Below are 24,048 nucleotides of genomic sequence, written 5' to 3'. Positions count from 1 at the left end.
TGTGTACAGTTCCCACACTGACATCAAACTGTGCACTTATTGTCTCTATAGACACACGATGGTCCTTATCCATTTATTTATTTGGCTGATAAATACTGGTGTTTTGACTTCCTTACTTCTCCCACACCTCTTATCATCCCATATAGACTCCCTGCTTTCCTTGAGTCTCTTATGGACTCAAAAACTAATGTTCGATTCATGCAAGATGGTCCAAAACCAGTCGGAAGCATTCCATGCGTTTCTGTGGCATTTTTTCCAAGTATCATAGTTAAATTCTGCTCTAAACATGAACATTGTTTCGAATGCGCCCCTGGTTTATCAAAGAACAACTGTTGATCTTATGAAATTATTTTTACTTGAAGAAAAATTAATTTCGAACGCGCTCCTGTTATAAAGGAATCTATAGTTGATTTTATATGCTGGCCTTTTTGCTTGTGCGGAGATAAAACTTCTCAAATGCACTTGCGAAGTTAGGTTATACATAAGTGTAAACTTAGGTCAAAATCGGACTTCCTTCTTTAATCGGGTGTTTTCGATTATCGATTTTCAGTACTGTTTAAAAGCATTCTGATACAAAACCTACATAAGAACACCCCCAGACACATCAAGTATATTCGTGTGAAATTAAAAAAAATTTACCCAGTTGTTTCCAAGTCAATAGTGAACAAACTCACACAAACACAGCCCTTTTTATACAATGTTAGAGACAGAGATTGTAATATCATATTATATTGTTTTACTTATTGTACGCAAATATACGACATGCTGGCTTGGTTAATTACTAGCGTGTGCCTCTGAATCTAATTTCTATTATTATTATTATTATTATTATTATTATTATTATTATTATTATTATTATTATTATATAAAAGGTACTTTGTCTGTATGTATGTGTGTCTGTGAGTTCGTTCCATATGCACTCAAAAACGGCTGGGCCTATTTTTAAATTTCACACAAATATACCTTATATGCCTGGGAGTATTCTTAGATAGGCTTTGTATTTGAATGCCTCCGATGATTATTGAAAATCAATATTGAAAAAAAATATTAAAGATGGAATAGTCTGATTTTGACACGTTACTATTTTATACAGTCTAACATCATAAGTGCATTTGAGAAGTTTTATCACCGCACAAACAAAAGGGTCCGGCGCATAAAATCAACAGTAGGTTATTTGATATGACAGTAGCGTGTTCAAAATGAAAGTTTGTGTTTAAATCACAATTGAACTATGAAGGCCATTTGATTGAAAAATAGTCGATTTCATTGATTTCGATGACAATAAAAATGTGGAAATGTGAGACATTCGTTGATCATCATTCAATCCCGGGCAACATCGGGTCACCTTGCTAGTCTCCTTATATTACTGGTTAAATGTTCCAAGGTATTTTTTTTCATTACAAGATTGTAATTTTAAAATCTTTTTTCCAAAAATCCACGACAAAAACATGATTTTACACAATCTAATTTTTCAACGTGGTGTTTCTGTTTAGTATGATATTTAATGCTAAACCACAACCTATTATTCATTGTATACAATAAAATGAATACAAGTTGTTATGTTTATAAATAAATGGAAATTATGGCTTCATACTTCTCCAAATATTATTCCGTTGAAATTTTTCCCTCGTCCCCAAAGAATTTTGGCTTTAGAAGGTTCATCTTCCCAAGATTTGACTTCTCTCTTCGAGGCGCCCCTACTGGGAAATGTCAACAAGGTTGTCTGTGGCGCAATTATGTAGCTCCCATTTTGGGGGAGCTGGGGGCTTCTACATTAATAAACCTTGTGCCTAACTTGTTCTGTACTTGTGAAGTGGAAACGTGTCATGCAGGTGCTTTGTGATTTTGAAAATGTTAGAATATATCAACCAGGCTTGACTGACAAGTGTTTATGAAATTTTTGGCGGTGTCAGAATCATTCGAGAAAGGTCAGGCTTGCATGCGGGTAACTGAATTTGAAAAAACAAAACATTCGCACATTATGTATGAATATCTATCTTTCTCTCACCTTATCTCTTTCACTCCTTTTTTCTATTTCTTCCTTTCACTCCCTTTCTCTCTCTTTCAATGAAGAAAGAGAGAATTGAATATGATTGTATCGTTTTAAACAGTTGAAGCTTGGATTCTGGGTGCGACGAACGCGACATTGCAGTTTAGCTGCATGCGTCTGGTTTCAACTTGTCTTTATTTAAATATGATCCGCCAGTGTTAAACGTAAAATAAATTATATATTTTTATAAAAATGCATTTGTTCGCTATTTTTGTATAAGCGTTCAATTTCAGCATGCGATCCCTGCCATTTAATACCGACGATGGAAATGCTGCCTGTAACAACGCAATGAAGACTCAAGAAGCGGCCCATGCCAGCCGGTTATAGCTGATGGCATCTCAACATGTTGCTGTTTCCATGTGCCTATCGTTTGATATCGTGTCTAACATCCGGGGAGCTGGTTTTCTCAACCAGGTAACACTCCCCGGAAACGATAGTATCACAGACAGGCATTTTTCCCAACAAGAGTGCTCCTTTTCCAGGATGCTGGCACTTTCCTACCCTTGCGTCACATCTTCTTGTCGTTGGGGAGAGGGTAAATAACTACCTCTCACAACATTAATAGCTTGTTAATGAGTCTATTAAATCCGATGTGATTTGGATTACCATAACCGACCTGAATTAGGTCAATCACGCACACCTTGATTTTTTTGTTGTTTCTTTTTAATGAAAACTGAAGACATTGGTCTGTCAGATCAATTCCATCAATGCTCCCGTTCAGTCTTGAAAGACAAAGGATACCCCTTAGTGCGTTTTATTGTGAGGCAAGGGTCGCGCAATCTCCAACCACACCTCTCCTGAATCGGCATTGTTTGAGTCCAGTGGCAAAGAGAAGACCAGGACGACTGAAAACAATGCCGAGATAAGCGGAGAGCACATACAGCACCTGAAAGTCTCAAATGGTCACCCATTTAGTACTGACCAAGTTCAACGTTGCTTAACTTCGGTGATCCAGCGGGAACCGGTGTGTCAACGTGATTATGCCGTAAATCAATTACTCCTTTATGTTTTATGCTTTTGTTGTCCTTTAAAATATGGGTTTGTTTAACATATACTTGATATTTCTTTTTTTTTTATTTTCAATGTATTTTGTTAAAAACAGGTTCTTTGGTCAAAGTTCAGATGCAACTTGAAACTGTTCAAAATGAGACACATTTCTGTTCATATTATTTGTAATCAGGGTGTGTCAGACATGTTTTTCCTGTTCGAGAGACACACTCATCTACGCATGCGCATTCATTCACACGTACCCTCTCTCACCCTGAGAAATACACGAAGCTTAGGCATCTACGGGTCAACCAAATACTAAATTCTACAATTATAAAAATAAAAAATAAAAACGAAAAATGATGGATGAACTGGTGACGAAATAATCTCACCGAACAGGTTTTTTCCAGAGAGCATACTCATTCGCTGACATTGCTTTGAGTCATTCTGCAAACTTAAGAGGGACGGAGAACCCGGTGTGGGATTGGGATAGGGCGGAATATGGGGATCGGGTGGGCGTTTGAGATAAAAAGGTAGAAGCGGAATGGATGGAATTTGATGTGCTCTGTCATCATCATCCCCTCAAGGGAATTCCATTCCAGATGGCTTTTGATTACGGAAAGATGTTATGTGTTTTTTTCTTTCGTTTACTCTCCAACATACGCACGTAAAGCAGCAGCAGTATACCAACCATAATATCATTCACCGAGTTTTCACACCTAATGTTTGAATGGAATTACTTTTTGTTAACAGTGTACGTAAACGAATATGCACATTATTAACAGTGTGCATTTATAACAACAACAATAATAATAATAATAAGAAGAAGAAGAAGAAGAAGAAGAAGGAGAAGAATGACAAGAACAAGAACAATAAGAAGAAAACCCCACATGAGATCATAAAAACTGAATCTATATAGTTGTAAGTTACAAGCCCCTCTCAAAAAAATGTAGTGTTGCCATAAACTGACGTCACACAAAATGATCGAGGAACGTCAAGAAGTATGGAAAGACCGAGGGGAGAAAACACTAACCAAACTTTCACTGCATGAGTGCGAAGAGGACTGGAATCTATGGGAGACTTATTATTATTGCTACCCACATTCCAGTGAAGACCAATTGTTGCTGCCAACAAGAAATTAATGCGATAACGCGAACTAATGTGCAAAGATTATCGGAATTGGTGGTGAGTACTGGACATCTGAGAAGAGATGTTGTCGCTTGGACTTCAGGAAACTCCGTACGTTGTTCTCAAAGACAATTTTTTGATGATAGCCTGTGTGAAAACTCCTAGTGAATAATAAACTTAATAATAATAATAATAACTAGCGTGACCTGTGGAAATTCCACGACGGCATCTTTCATATGTAATATATTGCTGCTGGGAATTCTGTGGGCGTTCAGCGTATACGGAGACCCCACAATATTATTGTGGCCTTTTGTTAAAACTGTAAGAGTATTTATCTAAGTAATCTGGTAAGTGTCAGACTATATCTGCTTATTACGGTTTATCTCCAATATCCTTATAAGAGTCTGTGACATATTTCCATTGCATCGACGCCTGACGCAAACGGAAACCTCACGATACCATCTTACCATCTTTAGATAGAACAGATACTACCCCTTGGATCCTACCGAGAAGGCCAAGAAGGTATATTTTAGTTTCACGTACAGCCCAAAAGCGACATCACTTTATTTATTTATTTATTTATTTATTTATTATTATTATTATTATTATTATTATTATTATTATTATTATTATTATTATTATTATTATTATTATTGTGTGTATGTGTGTGTATGTGTGTGTGTTTTCGGTGATCGGGAAATCCTATTTATTAAAATGGAGGATAGAAGGTGACAACATACTACGAACATTAAATTAGCGTATCTATATAGTAATTGAATGTTCGTAATATGTTATCACCTTTGTAATAAATAGGATATCCCGGTCAAATAATTCATAACCTAAAAATCGTGGCATACGTACGTACGCATGTTAAAGGTACTACGGTATTAATATATAGGTTAGCAGATCCGTGGGAATTCCAGGGTAGCTGAAAACATCGTCACAAAAGCAAATAATGATAAAATGTTCTTTAATAGAATAATCAGTGCAATAATAGTTCCAATCAGCCCGTGGATTAAAATATAAATATTTTTGTAGACAAATATATAGAACTTCTTGAGATATATTATCACAAGAAATAGAACTTTAATTTTGGTTGTTATCTTTAAAATGGATATACGCAGGATTGTCATCACTCTTTCAAAACGTGATATCAGCTCTGAATACTGTAAAGAGTGTGTTTGCAAAGATCTGGCAAATTGATGCAACACAACTAATAATGAGTGATTTAGCAAATTGATGCAACACAACTAATAATGAGTGATTTAGCAAATTGATGCAACACAACTAATAATGAGTGATTTAGCAAATTGATGCAACACAACTAATAATGAGTGAGAAATGAAAATAAATTCCTCCTTTATTTTAGAAATAGCACGAAAGAATATTTCTGAATTATTTAATTTTTACATAACTTATAATCATACCATATCTAATAATATTTCTTAGTTTCTTGAAAAAATATTTTTGAAATCAATAAAAATTATTATTTCTTTACATTTTAGTAGAACAGAATTTAATAAAGATTTTCGAATGGTAATGAAATATTTCCTTGATATTTAATCAATAAAAATGTTTATATGAAACAAAATAATACTTAGCAGTTAGCCTCAATCCAATGAACATTTCATAAGAATAGTTAGCCTCCATCCAATGAACATTTCCAAAGACTGATAAAACCTTTTTAAGCATTAAAACCTCTAAGAAAAAGCATTAGTCTTCAAAAAATATTTTCATGCAACTCCTATAAAATCATATGCATAGAAAGACCAAAATGAAGAAAAGTTTTATTTAAATGCAAATCTAAATATATCCAATAAGTCTTGAAAAATAAGGAAAAATATGTTCTTTTTTTCCAATTTCAATCAAAAGTCATCAAATGAGTTTTAGAAATATAAACAATTTATATTTTCTTTAAATTTAATTAGGAGACACAATAAAAAAAACTTATATTACATTGAAATAAAGTAATATTTAAATCCCTGAATATTTATAAAAGTTTAAAATGCTAAAATGTTTTGTTTTTTTGCATATTAATCATAACGCAAATCATTAATATCGAATAATGGGAAAAACAATATGTAGATATAGAATTTTATTGAATAAAAATTTTGAAAATATATGATGTTTTTCCTCAATTTTTCTTATCGCATAAATTGAAGATTTTCGAATAAATGAAAACGCTTTCACGCAAGATAATTATCTCTTTATTTTAAGGACTGGACTTTGGTAAAAGCAACACCGCCTGATGATGTCTACAGTTATTTATAACTAGTTGACTGACACATACTCATGAATGTGTAGTGACAACTAAATATTTAAGTAAAAATAAAATAAAAAGTACATCTTGCTCTACTTTCGTATTGAGCACTCTGATATAAACCTCGTTCGGTTCATTCTTTTTTATTTCTGAATAATATTAACATGGAACTATATATATGTGTGTGTGTGTGTATATATATATGTGTGCGTGTATATGTGTGCATACTTTTATTTTCGAAATTCTTTTTTAGATTCTATATAGTTTTATTACAGTTTTTTTTATGAATGACCTTTAATTTTTGAAGAGTCGTTTATTGATTTTTGTTACCCAATGTATCGTGTAAGCGTGTAAGACGTAATTTAAAAAGAAAACTAATAAAAATTTATCAGTGTGAATGTATTCCATCTTTTAGCATTTGGAATGATAACTCATTGCATATAGATGTACTCCTCGTTATAGTTTGTACTCTTTAGTAGAGCAAATAGTGATTTTACTTAGTGTAAAGAAATAATCTTTTATAAAAAAATATGTGTAAACAGAGAAGGTAAATACAGTGTAAAGTTTGTTGTCGCTGCGTATTATGTACTTGATGCTGATCACATTGGCATGATACCGCCAGATGAGTTTTGAATCTTAGCGTTGATACAAATGTTCAAGTTTAATTATACTGATGCAATAGCGAAGATCTCGATGCAAGCCAAAGAACAATGTATGCTTTAAATTAGGTTTGAACTGATGACAGTTTCATGACTAAAATATTTTAAGCAAATGGCTTGCCACCCTAGCATTTGCTGATTTGGTGTCATTATATCAAATATTATTCTTATATAATGCACACGTAACCCCGAATGTTCATGATAATATAACGAAGCGGATGCTGTTATGTAATGGGGTCCTATGGTAGCAGACTGGCATTTTTAGAGATAGATTTGGGTAACGAGCTCCATTATTTTAGTTTAGTTTTGAAGTTATTTTAGTTCAAAAGTATGTCCCAGGCACATATACAAATTATTTGAAAAAAGAATACAGAGTTACACTAGAGTTGGGTCGAACGAGTGCAAAGCACTCGGTTAACATGCCGTGATTGTCGTCGGATTGTGACGTCACAGGACTAGGTGCGTAAGAGCGAGCGTTGGTGAGATTTTTGACGTCCGGGGAGAAAATTTGGTAGAGATTTAAAGTATTTTAAGAAATCGACGAGTAAACATGGCAGTTGGTTCCTGGAAGCGAGGTAATGCATAGTTTGATTGAAATGTAGCATGAATCCAAGATACCACCATTTTAACCCTAACCCTAACTCTAACCCTGACCCTTTTAACCCTAACCCTAACCCTTTTAAGATAAGAAATTAGCGATAAATTGGCGATGCGTTCCTGAGCTGATTCGTGAAGCAAAATAATTATATCTACAAAACCCAAGAAGACTTGCGTCCATTTATCATTGTGTTACAAGGGTTTCCACTTACAGCGGTGCATAGAGAAAATAAACACGAGGGCGCACGGCCATAAAGAAGAAACACAAAGGTACGTTGAACGATATTTTATTATAATGAACACGTTTTTGTGTGAGCATGTAAATGTTTCGTGAGCGGCTGAAACAACATCGGTCCATATACTGTAGAAATCCCATTTTCATATAACATTTGTTGTAAAATCCAAAATGGGTTGATATTTTGTAACGGAACATGGATAGTACGTAACAGAGTCTATAAGAACAAGCAGAAAGTTAAAAACATTTATAAACTGAAACGAATTAAACAGTTTTAGCAACGTTATAAACATTATGAACCCAACGTTAATATAACAATGTTGCATACTATTTCACCCACTGCAGCGAGATTTGACAGCGTTAATATGACACCATGTGACCCCCACCGACAAGTCGCCGCCCCAACGTTGTGTTCCGTGAATTTCTCCTTCATCTTCTCATCTTTTTATGGCCATGTCGTCGTCTTTTGCGCGTTGGCGATCGTCGAGGGGGCGCACTGGCCCACACGTGTACATATAAGATGAAAAAAAAAACAACCAACTAACCTATTGTGGAGTAATGATGTGCAAACAGTGTTATTAGGCATTTATTACTGCGTAGTGAGTGTTGTATGCATTTTACTTAAAACTCTTTTGACAAGGCAGACTTAGATTATTGAATGACTCCGTTATATCGATCAATCAAATCTAACTTACTGCATAAAATCACTGCACAATGTTTCATATTAAAACGATTGTGAGTATGGCGTAGTTTTATTTACAGACATCAGCTCTTTTATGTCTCTCCCCTGTCCTATACCAAGTATATATATATATATATATATATATATATATATATATATATATATATATATATATATATATATATATATATGCTAGCATGGAGACCCGACATTGCCCGAGATTGAATCATGATCAACGAATATTTCACACTCCTATGTTTTTATTGTCGTCGAAATCTGTTAAATCGCCCGGGAGGAAGCTTCCCATGCCTCCATGCAGTAACATCATGCAAAAAAAGAAGAAAAAAACACGCTATCAACTTACTTACTTACTTACGTACAATTTTCATGGCCCGTTGTTCTAAAATTGTTGCTAAGCGACGACGTGGAAAAAATAGCTTTACCGATGATAGATAAATTAAAATAATATTTCGATTATCGGTAATTATCAGGGGTATTCTGAGACAAAACTTAACTAAGAACACTCACAGAATTATGCACTGAAGTTCTGTAAATTTTAAAGCAAATTTTCTCAGCCGTTTCGGAATCTATAAGGAACGAACTCACACACACACAAAGTTGCATTTGTACGTGTATATATATATATGTGTATATATATATATCGCTTGCATATGTACGTATATATATATATATATATATATATATATATATTAAGTAATGTGATTGATAATTTAAAATTTAAAAAACAAATTATAATTAAATTAAAAATCAGTTTCACAAGAAGGAACAACAACAAAATCAATTATCTGTACGATCGTTTCGGAAAACCGTGTTTTTATTGTGGTAGACATCAAGTTACGGACAATAATTATTACATATAGTTTTTTAATGAACAAGGTCTCCTCATCAGCAAATTTCAAAGGGTTTTATTAAATCTAAAAGACACCATAAATAAACCTAGCATTAAAAGTAATGCAGATGTATCTTTTAGTTTTTCGCCTTTTGAAATCAGGAACTATGGTTAAAATACTCATATGTGATGTTTGCTATAGCTTTTCACCTTATTAATGCTAGGTTTATTTATGGTGTCTTTTAGATTTAATAAAAACCCTTTAAAATTTGCTGATGAGGAGACCTTGTTTATTAAAAAACTATATGTAATAATTATTGTCCGTAACTTGATGTCTACCACAATAAAAACACGGTTTTTCCGAAACGATCGTACAGATAATTGATTTTGTTGTTGTTCCTTCTTGTGAAACTGATTTTTAATTTAATTATAATTTGTTTTTTAAATTTTAAATTATCAATCACATTACTTAATATTGAATTAGCTCTAGGATATTTACCTATCGAGCTTATTATATATCTAAATTACAACGAGCACTTTTTCTTTCCTGTATTTTAATGAAACTAGTAATTTCACTGTTACATTAGAATACACTCAGCTCTTTAGATTATTTTTCTAATCTCCTTTAAATTATATATGTATATATATATATATATATATATATATATATATATATATATATATATATATATATATATATATCGCTGTGTAATTGAAGATGGCCAATAAAGTAATTTTTGCGGCTTCATTTGACTTCGAACTTTTGATAGCTAAACTCTGGGCTGATGAAACTTTTTTACATGAAGGTGAATTTTGCCCCAGTAAAGATGGTACATATAATAGCTGTTGATTTAAATTCTTGGAACAGATGTCAACGAATATGTGAATTTGTTTATCTCTGAATGAATCAATATGCAAATCAGGATGCAAAAAGAAAGTCTGCACTTTTAATTTTTTCAAAAACTGCAAATTTAAGCTAAATTTGATTTAACTATTTAAACAAACCATACCTCATTTGATTCGCCTTTTATTCCTCTATAATTTTACATGTTCATATTTGACTTTTAATTGAAATTATCTTATAAGATGGTCAACATCATGAATTTGGAATATCGACTATTGTCATTCATTAACTATATTGCTCTGTAATTACATTGAGCTTCTTAAATAAGGATATATATTATATTATAGTATAATATGTATATGTTGTTACGCTAAAATAAAAGTCGCTTAAGAATTTTTAACTATCTTTAGATAACAATTTATCCATATATTATTCTTGTTGGTTGAAAATAAACAGATATTTAGAGATCAACGTGACAAATAAAAAAGTACATAAGTATATTTTAGATCGTGTAACTCCAGCCAAAGCAATGTGAATCTTGGCGGCAGAATTGTACGTCAGATTAACGACTCTAAAGAAAGCAATTAAAACCACGTTTTCTCAAGCTTTGAGCGCATTTGCATCCAGGGTCAGGTCGTGCCAGCTACATTATCGAAAAGAGACTCAGACTCATTTCAGATGCCTATGAGTTGATGTCCACTGCTGCCAAAAACTAGGTTGTAAAGATAGCTACGAGAAGTGTCACACCTCTACGAAAATCCAGAAATGTCTGTCTAAGATGTTACACAAGTTCACTCGTCCCAACATCTGCACCCCCCCCAACTCGCCCGATTGCAACCCCATGTGTTATAATATGCAGGATGCAGCTAAGAAAGATTTTAACCGTACCACTTGTAATATGGTGGAGGTAATTGCTGATGTTTAGTCGTATCTCGGAGGACATTGTGAAGACTGCATGTTTGGTTCTAGTTCTGCCTGGAGGCGGTGGTATATTTCGTCAAGTTCGCTGCATTCGACAAAATTTCATAAAAGAGATTTTGAATTTTAGGAATACATCAATCATTAATCGAGATATTACTTTTTTCTATTATTTGAATAGTTTGTTCATTTAGTGAGTTAAATAGACATCAATACTTACTTACTGTGTCTAGACTATGCACAGTAAATAGACATAGGAACTTGCCGTTATGAAACAGTTGGATGGAGGTCTCATATTGAATTTGTATCTGCTAAAATCGATCTGCACAAAGTGGCTAACTTGTAGAACAGGAAGACAAAGTCTGATTCTAACATTTAAAACAACTTTATTGAATCATATCGTTAACGTTAGAATGGGAGAGAATGGTGTCAGTACTGGAATAAATCTTTAAGTACGGACGAAGACAAAGTTAGGCAGTCATATTCATGAAGAAGAAAAAGTTTAGATATGAAGAATGCGTAACGTACACAGTTCTTGGAGTTATGGCCATGTAGATATGCATGTGTGTGTGTGTGTATGCGTGTGTGTGTGTGTCTGTGTGTGTGCGTGTGCGTGTGCGTGTGCGTGTGCGTGTGTGTGTGTGTGTGTGTGTGTGTGTGTGTGTGTGTGTGTGTGTGTACTATAGCAAGTCTACGTGGGTACAGCTGTAATACCAATGTCCAGTTCTTGGACTTGTTGTCGAACCCCGGAGCCAAACGGCCGGGGAGGGTACGCTCCAAAAGATAAAATCGGAGTTGGAAGAAATGCCGTGGAATTAGTCAGCTAGCTTTTGTCTGATGGCCGGGAAAGAGAGAGAGTATAGTGTGTGAATCCTTTTTAACAAATTCCATCACGTGCTCAGCTCGACTGAGAGATGTTTTCTGATTGGATAAGATAAAAAAAGAAGTGCATTAATCAGTGCCGTTTAGAAACCAAACACAGATTAAACATTGTAAGCTGCTGTTGTTATGGTGGTCTGTAGTCGCAGCTGCATGCTAAGGTGTCTCTAAACTAAATAAAGTAAATAATGGCTACCAATTGTATATATTTCTGTGGAAAAACAATTTGTGCATCGAATGTTTATTTTCTAGGCAATTAATTTTCGATTTCCAAACTGTATCAAAGTAAACTCTTACCATAGGTGCAAAGTGTAGTATCTGTTCTGATGTTACACTTTACCCTTTCTGTCTGTGATCACTAAATGTGAAATCCTTCCAAACTGCGGCAATTTTGATTTCTGTCCCAATCCAGAATAGTCTTTTTGGATGAGGTGCATTTTCGCCTCATTAAAAGCAGATTAATCTTTTACTTGTAATACAAGAAAAGACAACGGGACACAGTACAAACCTTCACATAAATTTGTTTATAAACGCTTACCATTAGTGTGTCGCCGGCGTACATAAGCTTTAATGAACATAGGTACGAAACAATAAATCGCAACTCATGACGTTCATCCTAAACTCGGAATAATGTTTTAGATCGATTAATCACAAGAGTTAATAATCAATATTTCGATATTTATTTCGCCTTCGACCAATGCCGGGTTGATTATAATTTATTTATGGCGCGTTTCGTTATCCGTGCTTTGCGATCCGCACGACAAGGGCAGCAGTTTTAGTGGTAATTGACAATATTATTGATACTGTTCGTGTGGAAAACACATTTCAGTCGATAAAAGAAGGAAATCGAAAAAAGTGATTATGAGCTGCCGACCACACGACCACAATTTTCATAATGGAAAAATCATTCGTACGATTTTATGGACACATCTATGCTATAAAGAATAATTAATAGCTGTTGGTGTGAGCGAATCGTTAATACCTAAAAGCATTAATTATGTTTGAAGTTTCATGACTGTGACGATGAACAGAAATCCACATGTTTTAATTCTACCAATAACTGTTTGGAATTATGATATTTTTTTTTATTTTTTATTTTTATTTTTTTTTACAAAAATGTTTTTGTTCCAAAATCTTGCATATAATAAATGTAACGTAACGGGAATGCGCGTATGTGCACGCATGCGAAGTGACGTCACCGGTGGGTAAAAAGAGAAAGAGAACACTCACGTGACAGACGACATAACGTTTGAGATCTCGTGAGAGAACATTCTAGACTACGTAGATGACGTCACGGCTGTAACAATTAAGAAATAAATGTCGTTGCTCCAAAGAACAAGCGAGTTGGAGTTATTTCACATTTTTTGTCTTGGTTTCCTTTGCGACTGAAACGTGTGTGAATCGTCATTCTGGATATAGTTCATATAGATCCTGTAAAATTGTGAATTTTTACCCACAACAACAAGAAATATAAAATCCATCAATTGCATACGAAGTCGATCAAGGTTTGATTCAGGATATACGAGATGTAACGTTATAATCTTCAGTTTATGACACGTTTTTGCTAGCCACGCGGATCTTAACAGCCACCTCTCCTGAATTTTCACAATAGCCTTGTTGAAATTACCATGTCTCTACTGTCCCTACTACGGAAAAGAAAAGTTAGAGTTTAAGGGCTTTAGTGTCCTGTTGTTTGCTCCACATATCAACATAAACGCATATTTTTATTTACTACATTTTACGCATATATATTTAAACAAAGATTTTACTTTACTTACACAAAGCACATCTTTTATAAATATGAAAAAGAAAAAACAAAATACGTTTTATATATAAATTTTGGTTCTAAAATCAACTAAATTTACTTGTGAAAAATATTTTTAAAAATCCCAATGTTTTAGAATTACAATTCATCAATAATGATCAAAGGAATGTAAGAACAGTGCCGGCAAAAAGAAAGTCCGCACTTGTAATTTTTTCAAAAACTGCAAATTAAAGCTAAATTTAATGTAACTGTTTAAACAAACTATACCTCATTTTATTGGCTTTTTATTCCTTTATTTTACCTGTTCATATTTGACTTTTAATTAAAATATTCTAGTGTTCACGTCAATTTTTAAAAGTAACTTCAAATTGAGGAGGCAACAAATTCGCTTAAAACCAGCTTAAATCAGTTTAAAATATCCACCAACAAGCAACAAAGAATCTCTAATCGTAATTGTTGTTGTTCCAGGTTATACAACGTAACATTTAGTTCATATGTCATGACTTTCTTTTAGTGATCGGAAGGAGCTCATTAATCTCCACTTTTCTGGTTTATCCAATCGAGAAATCTGCCGCAGATTGAAATGTGATGAGAAAACGGTACGAAAGACTGTGCAAATGCACAAAAACACCGGCAGTGTTCGTGATATCTCTTAATCTGATCGTACTAACGTTACTTTTGACAGGAAAGACAATGCTATCAAAATCTGAAGCCTAAGAAAAGATTTGAAACGGCTCCCCAAATCCAACAACAGTGTAATCTTGTTAAAAAGTGCTCTCTTTTTTTTTGCGTCAAGAACAGATTAAAGGAATTTAATTTGCGAGGATATGTAGCCAGACGCAAGCCAGTGGTTTCTGTAAAGCGCCGTCTGAATTTCGTCAGATGCAATGAAGATCATGATTGTTCATATTGGTCAAAAGTGCTTTTTAGCGACGAAAGCAAGTTCAATAGGCTAGGCAGTGATGGCAGGCAGTACGTCAGTCGGAGGAAAGACGAAGAATTTAATCTTATGTGCTCAGTTTCTAACGCTGCAAGCTGGTGGAGGTTCAATTTTGGTGTGGGGCATTATTAGTACCAATGGTCCAGGGCCTATAGTTGGCTTGAAAGGTCGAATTAATATGTTGACTGAGCTTTTTCTAACCTACTTTGGTCGGAATTTGGATAATAATCCCATCTTCATGCAGGATAATGCCCCCATTCAAACAGCTGGCAAGGTCAAGAGGTTCCTGGAAGAGCATGATATTCCGTGTTTGGATTATCATGCACAATCTCCAGACTTCAATCCTATGGAAAACGTATGGCATTGCATCAAGCAATAGCTACGCAATGATAAAACTTCGAATTTGGAAGAACTTTGGACAAAAATTAAAGAAAATTTTATTGCTGCAGTCTAATTCAAGGAATTCCAAAGGATTGCAGGCTGTCAAATTGCAGAAGGGCTATGCTACTAAATATTAACTAGTTCATTGTGTTCCTGTTGTATTTGTATTGCATTAATGTCCTAAAGTTACATTTAAATAACAATTTTTCATTGTGCGAACTTTCTTTTTGCATCCTCAATTTGAAGTTTTTTTTTTAATTAACGTGAACACAAGAATATTTAAATTAAAAGTCAAATATGAACAGGTAAAATTGTAGGAGAATAAAAGGTCAATCAAATGAGGTATAGTTTGTTTAAACAGTTACATTAAATTTAGCTTAAATTTGCAGTTTTTGAACAAATTAGAAGTGCGAGCTTTCTTTTTGCCGCCTGTGTATATATAATTGCACGTTAGTTTTAAGTGTATAAAATTTTCACCGAGATGAGAAATATTAATGTCTGCAAATCCATATTCGCTGCGCCTTCGATAGACAAGCATAGAAGTTTGCTCAAATCAAAACCAGACTCATGTAAAACCAATTCGAGTTTCTCAAAGATGTCCTGGCTTGTTGTAGCGTCAGGCGTAAGAATCAGTTCTATCAGTTCTTTGTTTTCATAATTATTAAGGTTCTGGCGAAGACCGTAGGCTTTGTTGTTCCTCTGATATGAACGGTTTCATCAAATTCAATAGAAAATGTCCTCGTTTTTCGACTGTTACTTTAATTCACTTGACATCAATCTGTTCAGCAACAGTGTTCCTGTTTAATGCAATTCATTTGAATAAGTGTACTTTTACTAGACGGATAATTTCGGTCGTTTTTACAAAATCTCGTTTAATGTAGGATTTCTCATTCGTCATTATCATTTGACTGATATCAAAGCTTACAGTAACGGAAGAGACATTCCGTTTTTTTTTTTTATTGGCAAACAACCTATACTGCCACTTGGACGTAAGGAGCTACTATTTGGGATCATGTCGACAAGGATACTATAGGGAGTTGAGCAACGAGATGTCTGTTCACATTACATTTAAACTTCTACATGTATGTATAGAGAAGCAGAAAACAGAAAGGAAATTCCAAAGTCTAGCAGTTCGAGGGAAGAAACTATTAGAGTTTAAAGCTTTAAAGCAGACTCACTGATTTGTTTAACCTTAACTAACCTTCAGCGACTTGAGCACTGAAATACGCGTCGGAGTCTTCGCAGTTATCGTATAATAGATGTATCGTTTCATAACGTCTTTTTAAGTTGCGCCCTTTTGTCGTACAAACGTTTTTATTGCATCTTTCCATTCGTTGTTGGGTAAAAATAGTGTAATCTCTGCTTTTTCTTGAAACTCTTGTACTTCGTTCACTTTCCAGACTGAGAAACATTAGTCGTTTTAAAGATGACGTGAAATCTGAAACATTATAAAAAAATCAATGATAACACATCAAAGGAAGCAAAGTGAAAACAAAAGAAGCTAACTCCCACACAGTTCGACTCGATTCATATTTTCAGTTTTTAGAAATCAATTTGGTCTTATTAAGAATTACACTTTAAAAAAATACGGAAAAAATCTTTATGATATACGTACTCGTCATGGAAATAAGGTGGCATATTCCAAAACTCACATAAATTGATCATGTAGTTGTTTTTACCTAAGAAAAGTTAAATTTCATGACGAAGCGAGACGTAAGATTTTGATCAGCCTTGTTTTAAAAATGAGAGAGACAACTCAATTCGAACTATCGAGATCAAAATCAGCCTTATTATGAATACATTTAGAATTTAAATCGCAAAAAAGTTGTAAATTTCTGTTTTCTCAGTAAAAAAATATATACTTGATCAATTTACGTGATCTTTGGAATATAACATTTTCGATCTGTCACAAGTACGTACACCATAGAATTGTTTTAGTAGTTTTGTAAGTGTAAGTCTAAATAAACACCATGAATTTTAATTTAAAAAAAAAAAACAGAATAATAAATGTAATATGGATGTAACGCTTATAACGCAAGAAAGCGCAAATATAGCTGAAATAGTAAAAGGTTGTTTGAAAACTAGTGAGAATATCTGAATAATTCTTGCGTTGGAAATGTTTTTTCTTTATTTTTTACATTTAAACTTATCAGTCAAAAGCTTAGAATGTTACGGACACAACGATTTTTTAAAAGTTATTTATCAAATAAATCAGATTGGACTCTATCATAATCGGTTTGCCTGTTCGTCATTTTTTTCATCAAAAAGAGTGATAAGAGTAATTAAAAAGCGTTAATGTTCGTTTTAAGTAATAGCTGATCCAATAGTCAAGATCGATGAATAAAGAACAAAAGTCACGAATCACAGAAGAGCGGCATGACTGACTATAATGTAAATTCTTTTTGTTGTTTTCTAATGTAACTTCCTAAAACTTCTTTGATAATAAAGATAAAACGATGACTCGAAAAGTGTTCTGTCCGTGGCATTCTAAACTTTCAATCAGACTTTGTTTTTTCCCTTATTTCTCCCACATTTTCAAAGTTCCTTAAAATTGTTTGTGTGAACCGCAAATAAGCTTTAGGTGCTTAACCTAAAGTACTTCTATTAAAGTATTTGATTTTTATTAGGGGAAGAGGGGTAAAACGTTATTGCAATATATGTGTTCGCACTTGATATCGATAAAAAATAATGCGAAGTTTTACTTTATTTTATTTACAATTGAAACTTATAGAAACTTAAAAGAAGAATAGAAATATTAAAGACGTTCAGGACTTGAAGCAGGTTTTTCTGACTATCAGTATAATTTTAAGCAAGTATGTTTTACTGTCGACATTTTAACGGCCATCTCTGAATGCATATTCCAGGTACTATATAAGGCAGGGGAAGCTAGGGTGGTTATCCTTTGACGAAAGGCTTTTCATAAAAATCAAAACCAATCGGTATTTTTAGACGAATACTTATCACAAACAGATCCTTCTTACACAAAAGAAGAATCCAGGTTGTTTTCGACATCCAAACAACATGATATTAACACGGGTGTGCCTCATATAATCGATCCTTAGATTTTTATTATTCCTGTTATTCATAAATCATCTCCCTGGTAAACTTGGATCCGAGATGGGTATATTTGCTGATCACAACACGATCTATAACAGAAATGAAGGAAAAACGAATACACACATACCTAGAGCTCAGAAATAACCTTCAGTTTGTAGTGGAATAGTGACGAAAATAAATGGCGGCATTTAACGCTAATGCGACTAAGCTTCTTTGCTTTAATAATTACAAGAAAACTTCTCCACCAACGATTGTTACGATTAATACCCCCCAAGAGCTCATCGTTCAAACTTCTCGGCCTAATATTCACATGCAACATAAAATGGAATAAATGCATTGAAAACATTGCCAGTACTACTGCAAAAAGGTTGGTTCTCTCTATCGGGCTAGAAAACTACTTACACCTGACAGTATCCTGCAACTCTGCAAAGCCTTGCGTTAAGTACTGTTGCCACGTTTAGGCTGATGCTCATACCACTTGCCTCTGCCTTTTAGACAGGACTAAAAAAAAAAAAGAGCCGAAATGTTGTATCTCTCTGTCTGATTTATAAGTATTTTAATATGATGTCCTCTAATAAACTCATAGCATTTGTGTCTCCTTTACGTAAATAAACCCGGCAAGCAATAAAACCCCACTCTTTTATTGTAGCGGTCCATGTATATATATATATATATATATATATATATATATATATATATATATATATATATATATATATATATATATAATAGCGGTCGCTGTTCGCCTACCTATATAGTGCCCCTATAAACATGCTTCCAAATAGTAGCCTCCTTGGAAACATGACTTGTTCGATCTGGATAAAGAGTAAAAAGAGAATGCGCATTAATTTTCATTGATTTCGAGGAAACGCTGAGTGTGTTTTATTAGGTTGAAAGACAATAAATTTACTGAATTGTATTCCTATAAATGCCAATTGACTTACATCCCCACCCAGGCAATATATACTGAGTGCATCCCTGGGCACCATCTCTAAAATTAGATATTATAAAATAGAAAAAAAGAATAAAAAAAAGATAATGAATTAATCACAAAAGACACAGTGTTTTCCCTTGACTTTTGGAAAACTCCGGTAAATGATTTGTTCCTAATTTTTTGTCACCTCAACAACAAGTGATTGTGGTGTTTTATCTTTCGAACAAGGTATGGTATCTGTTCTAGTACTGCACTTCGTCTATCATGTCCTGGGTTAGTGAAGGAGTAATGTTTCAGAGTGCGGCAATTTTAATTATTGTCCAAATGCAGGGTCCATATCTTTCTTGAGCTGGATTTTCCTTACGTGATGTTCCATCTTGTGTCACTTTTACAAGTACTTTAATGGAATGTGTTCTGACGAAATTATAGCACTTGTGCCTCTTCTACATAAATAACTTCGACTAAACTAACAAGCAGCAGAATCCCACCCCTAACAGTAGAGGTCCCTAGATGCCGGAAATCGTTCTACTATAATAATTTATTTTCTCGAAATGCTACATTTTCGAATTCAATGTTTCCTACTTTCCTGATTGTACCAATATGCAAACATTTAAATGTAATGTGAACAACATTCTCAGTGCTCGCCTATCTACATAGTGTCCCTGTAGACATGGCCATAATAGTAGCCCCTTGCTTACAGGTGGAAATATGCCTAGTTTGGAATGAATGAAGGGAAAAATAAATAAAAATAAATAAAACCTTTGTGTTCAACTCTGCCCTCGTTGGGAGGTAAGTAAATATGGACAAAATTTTCTCATCGCATTTCATTATGTTTTTGAAACGAAACGCAAATGTTTACGGTCAATATATTTTCGAGAAGTAAAACGGACCAAGTAAGAATGAAAGAAGAAAACTGAAGAAACATAATTATCGACAAATTACACCAGTTGCACTCGTTTTATTAGAACTTGTTCACAAGTTGGCAATGATTTAGTCTGAAATTGATGAGGCCATTGAAATTCATCCAACATCTAAGCTTATCATTTCGTGTAAGATGAGAAGATGTAAGAGATGGTTGCATTCATACAACACAATTGAAACACAATTGGGTTTTCGATTTCTCAAATAATTGCGAGATTATATCTTCTATCTTAAAAGTTTTTTGTGCTTTTGACTGATTTTTAGCAGAACAAAATGAGATAAAAAAGAAGAAATGCGCAAAAAATAAATGTTATCAAAGACAGAATAAGTTACTGTTTTACCTACTTAAATATTTTTGTATTATAACTTATTTTAAAGCGTTTTAGTGCAATAAAAATTACGTTCGTCTGTTAAGTCAGAAGGAAAACATAATGACCATCATTAAGCGTAAATTATAGTTTGGATAATTACTTACAAATCGGAAATTAAACAAAAGTACTGATGATAGAATTATACAGTTCGGTTGAACATACATTGTCGCACGATTCGTGGAAGAGATCAGTCGTTTTTATGTTGAATTTTCGATTTCTAACAAGAAACTATTTCGAATTCTTATACAGAAGTTCATGCAAATAGCAAACAAATATACGCAAAACAAAAAAAAAACAAATATACGCAAATAGCAAACAAATATACGCACATTCTCTAAAAATGTTTACTAAATTTGTAAACATTAACATACGCATTATCACCAGGGCCGCTGCAAGAAAGGTGGGCTCTCTCTACCGTGCTAGAAAACTACTAACACGCGAAAGTATCCTGTACCTCTATAAGGCCACCATTCGCCCATGTATGGAGTATTGCTGCCATATCTGGGCTGGTGCATCTGCTACTAGTCTCTCGCTCCTTGACAAGGTTCAAAAGAGAGTCGCAAACCTGATAGGCCCTGAACTGGCATCTAAGCTCCAGCCTCTGTCCCATCGACAAAATGTTGCATCCCTCTGCCTTTTCTACAAGTATTTTAGTGGTGAATGCTCTAACGAACTACAATCACTTGTGCCCCCACGATGTGAGCACCCTCGACAAACCCGACAGGCTGCTAAATCCCACCCCCACACTGTAGAGATCCCTAGATGTAAAAGATCTTTTTACTCCAATAGTTTCTTCCCCAGAACCGCTAGACTCTGGAATTCCATTCCAGGTCCCTGCTTCCCCAACAGTACTGACGCGCAGAAGTTCAAGTGTAACGTGAACCGACATCTTGCTGCCCAAATCCCTACTTAGTACTCCAGTAGTTGTTGCCCCTGATAGTAGCCCCCTACACCAAAGTGGCAATTTGCCTTGTTTGGGGTGAAAATGTAATAATAAAAAAATCACATTCGTCAGCAAAATAACCATGTCTACTCAATTCCTGGCCAGCCCATTTGGCATAATGTTTAATAGGTTCGCCAATAGGCCGACAAACTGTTCAAATCTGGGTCGAGTCATACTCAAAACTAATAATCAAAATCATACTTAATGCCCCTTTGCCTAACACTCAGCATTATTAAGAGGTTCAGGGATAAGTGGTGTAATTCTGGAAAAAGAATATCTCTCTCCTATATTTTTGTATAGCAGTCATGAAAAAAAGCCTTCGAGTTGTATTCGACTATGGTCGATTTTCATACAGATTAAATTCTTTTTATATTCACTTGGAATGAACTGAGACACTCTAAACTTCCATTAATTACTAATTCTTTAGTTTTAGTTGCCATGACAAAATGTCATTAGAAATTGATACAATTTTGTATGAATGAACTTTGCCATTCTTTCTGTTGGTATTAGCTTTCTTGCTGCACGAGCTACTCATGTAAGGTAGTAAAGAATGAGCAATGTCAAGGAAATTTAATTACATCATTGATTGTTCTAGGCGTTATTTTATAGTGTGAATATCACAACTTGTTCGTGTGAATTCATTGCCGTTTCATTTGAAAAGAGTTCAAAGTTTATGTCTTTATTCATGACAGTGTGAACCGGGCAAGTTCAATCCAAACGTACCAAGAGAAAACAGAAGATAAATCCATTCAACAACGCAACAATGAATGGTGTTTTTTTGTTCTCACCGTGGTTAGCGAATTCAATTCGCTAGTTACGATACAGAGTAAATCACTTTCAGAAGATCCGCCATCTTTGACCCTTTTATTTTTCTTTTGTCTACTTTTCTTTGATCTTATTATTCAATATACATGCACATTAAAACTATGTACGGGAATGCATTCTAAATCGTTATTGTGCTCCCCCCCACTCTCTCTCTCTCTCTCTCTCTCTCTCTCTCTCTCTCTCTCTCTCTCATATTCTGATTATACTTCCTTCTTTTTATCTTTATTAATGGTGCCTTTTTTTATATCCCTTTGCGCCTTCTATATCTGACGCCATATTGATACATTTCTTGGCAAATATCCGAAGATTACTTGGCAATCGAAATAACAATGGCGAGCATCTGCATTCATTGAGAAATAAAATGAGGCAAACAATTACAACTGCGCAGTGTTTTCAATGCAATGATTCGAATCTGTTTTGTTGTTGTTTTTTGATTTTTGTTTTTTCTTTGTATTTTTTTAATAAATAATAATAATAATGATGATAATAATGATAATAAATAATAATAACAACAATAAATAAGAATAATAAATAAACGAATGATAATAATAATAATAATAATAATAATAATAATAATAATAATAATAATAATAATAATAATAATAATTGAATAAATATTTTTTAAATCAAATGAAAGCTAGGTTAGCGACAAATTACTATGGACAATTGTGTCAGATGTCTGATTGAATTTTGGAGCGATTTGCTTACTTCGTCGGCTTGCTACGTTAATTACATGAAATACCTGAACTATTAACGTAAAATAATAAAGATTTTATTCATAATTTTCTAGTAAATATGAAAAAAAAACATTCGATAGATAAACATTAACATCTGGGATTTCAGATGGAAATTTATTTATGTTTATGTGTGAATGGTAATTTCCAATTTAAGATTAGAATGTTACTTAGGTTTCTTTAAAGAAAAGGCTGGAACATTTTCTCATAGTTGCTAAATATTTGTCAATTAAATAAAGTAATATTTCTAAAGATGATGATGATGAAGAAGAAGAGTACGTTTCTGATTTTTTTTTTAATGAGGATGGGTTATTCGTATTATTTGAAATCTTCGGACTACTATTCTCATCTTAAGTGTCATGTTCACAAGGTTTCAGTTGATGTCACCTCCGACCTTCTTCAGGTGTATCTTGTCGATCTCGGGAATATTTCTGTCTAACTCGGAAATTTGGACGGAATTTATTTACTTCACGGGGTGGTATGCTCTCGTTCCGTCAGCCATGATTGAATAGAGGTTTTAAGTAATTCGCAATTGTATTTATAACAATAAATTATTAAATATGTATATATGTAATAATAATAATAATAATAATAATAATAATAATAATAATAATAATAAATGAATGATTTAATCAACTAAAGTTTTGTAATGCAATATGATTGCATATATCTAATCAGTGTATAAAAAGATAGTGTTGCTATTGAGTAAAGTTGCATCAACCTGAAACAGAGCATTGTGACATCATCGTTAATGCGAAAAATGTGCATAACTGTTTTCACATATTTTCATTTAGAAGAAGGCGTTAAATAGCTTAAACGAAGGAGAGATTGGTAAGGTGAAGAGTTGGGACTTCAGACAACTCGGGAAAAATACTTGTGAAATGAGATTACTGAGTGATTGATGCAAAAAGCGTCGGACTACAAAGACACAATTCTGCAAAGCACACGCAAATTTTGTTTAAGTACTAACGACTTAGTACTTATCAAGACCTAAAATTAACTCGGGATAACGCTTAACTTGTTAGGTGGACAATGAAAAAAGACACTGAGGATTAATAACGATGGTTAAAAACTGGATTATTGAAGAA

The sequence above is a fragment of the Euprymna scolopes genome, chromosome 7 (assembly GCF_053919585.1).
Source record: "Euprymna scolopes isolate OS-2025 chromosome 7, ASM5391958v1, whole genome shotgun sequence".
Lineage (NCBI taxonomy): Eukaryota > Metazoa > Mollusca > Cephalopoda > Sepiida > Sepiolidae > Euprymna > Euprymna scolopes.
The sequence above is the reverse complement of the archived record's forward strand: the minus strand, read 5'-3'. Positions refer to the sequence as shown.